Genomic DNA, 2,316 nt, shown 5'->3' with positions numbered 1-2,316 from the left:
TGGAGATGCGGAATAACTTACCGAAATAATTAAATTATACTGGTTCTGAATTACTCCTTGTTGAGCGTCCACAGATCGGCGGCACTTTGGATATTGATGTGCTTGAATTATATGGATCTCACTTTCCTTTATATATTTATTTGTAGTGCATGCAATATCGTAATTTGTGGATTTTTTCTCTTCAGACATTGAAATGTGTCATGTACATATACTTCTTTTTCCGCCTTGCCGTTTATTTGAAAACCCGACAAGGAGGTCAGAATAGATAATAAAAAAGGTTATATTTATGCGGCGCAAACATACAGCGTACATCAACGAGAAGTGTTTTTTACAAGGTAATTTTCACGTCCATATGAACAGTTGACGTGCCTAGTCAAAACATGGAAGTATAATAAATCAATATTATTCATATAGTTCGTACAAGTAGGTAGTGTAAGATTGTCACATTTCTGTTACTACCTACGAGAAAGCGGTGCGGTATCTCTTGACATACGTACGCCTAAAAAGAGACACCGGCCCAGTTGTAGGTGATAACTCAATTGACATTTTTATTTTATTTTCTTTTTATTTATTTAATTGAAGGTCAGGTTGGGCTGAGACATTAGGCTATGAAAGCAGTGAAAATGATAGCATTGTCGTGACGGATGCCCGTACGCGGCACGGCATCCGTGGGGTAATTACGCGAGACATTACTCCGCGAAATTGCAGTGTAATGTTGCAAAATTTTCGTACGAACGCCGTAAATTATTCGAACGATGTCGGTTAAGCAAAATTACTTGGGCGTAAGAAATAAGGGCTCCGTTTCAGAGTTGTGAAAAATGGCCGAAATAATGTGTATATGCATTGTAAAGTATGAATTACAAATATAAGTTATGTTGCCTTTATATCCTTTTCTCTCAGTTATGAATGGTTGTTTAATATTAAAAGTAATAGAAAATGTTTCAAACGGCGTCTTAGCATATCTAAATGATGGCCTCATGTCTACTTTACTTCTACTTTTTATTATAGTTACCTGAAAAGATAGGTACGGCAAAAGATAGGTCGTGCTACGGACGCCTAATTTATTTAATTTATGAGACGAGTGGTTCAAATCACCAAAAAAGGACGAAATCATTTTTATCAATTTTTCTCAATTACCTACCTCGTTGTTGGGCCTCCTAAATATGATTTATAAAGTTTTTTCATATTTTCAAATTAACTGAAAAGCAACAAATGAAAATATAAAAGTCAGCCCGTTCTGTGTACCAATTAGAAGTCGGTAAAAAGGCCAAGTCCTTGCAATAAATTATTAAGGAGATAAGTTGTGGCGGTGGCGGAGCGTTTATGTCGGAAAAGAACGAGGCCTTATTGTCTAACTCGAGTCACGATCGCTATCATTCTGCTGGCAGTGATGTCTTATAACTTTTGAATTAGGTCTGTGTTCAACTTTTTTCGTGGAAATAATGTTAAAAATCTTTAATTTATTTAATATTAACATACATCCCCATATTTCTGTGCGTATAAACAGACAAAAAATAAATAAAAATCGTGTTTTTTTAAATAATTAATTAACTACTTCACATTTTTATTAACTATACCTGTATTGTTTTTTTTAAGATTAGACTGAACTCCACTGTGCAAAGTAGGTAAATATAGGATTTCAAATGAAATACTCGTTCCATCTATTTGTACTGACAACATTTTTTAAACATCAATTTGCATTCATTTTGTTCAAATAAACAATATTGATAGTTAAAATTTATTTATATTAATTTTGATAAAAAAGTGCCGGATACTTAATTTCGAAAAGGGACTCTTATTACGACGGATTACGAGTGATTTTCGTGACTATCCAGTTTGTGAAATTACCCATATACACCTTAAAATATGAAATATCGAAAGGTTTTAAACCTTTTTTTTTAAAGAACGGGTAGAATTGTATTACATAGCAGTCTGCATTATGAATGAGGAACTACATCGTTTTGGCGAATAAACGCTTGCCCTCGTAGCCAACGTGCCAATCGTTAACGCTCCGTCGCGAGCGGAGCATGCGGACTGTGTTTTTATCCTCGGAGACTTTAATGCCCATCCGGGTGAACCATTTCACTCGGAACTTTATGCTTTTTGTACAGAACAGGAGTGGCGGTGCGCCGACCTGGAATGGTTGGGCAGTGATTCAGGTACATACACCTATGTGAGCGAAGCTCACGGTTGTAGGAGGTGGCTGGATCACTGCCTTGTCACTGAAGCGGCGTGGCTGACTGTCACGAATGTGGGGGTAAATTATGACATTTATTGGTCCGATCATTTTCCTGTCTTTGTTAAAACTAAAATGTC

This window comes from Cydia pomonella, chromosome 17, assembly GCF_033807575.1.
Source record: "Cydia pomonella isolate Wapato2018A chromosome 17, ilCydPomo1, whole genome shotgun sequence".
Lineage (NCBI taxonomy): Eukaryota > Metazoa > Arthropoda > Insecta > Lepidoptera > Tortricidae > Cydia > Cydia pomonella.
This window is presented reverse-complemented; position numbering follows the sequence as displayed.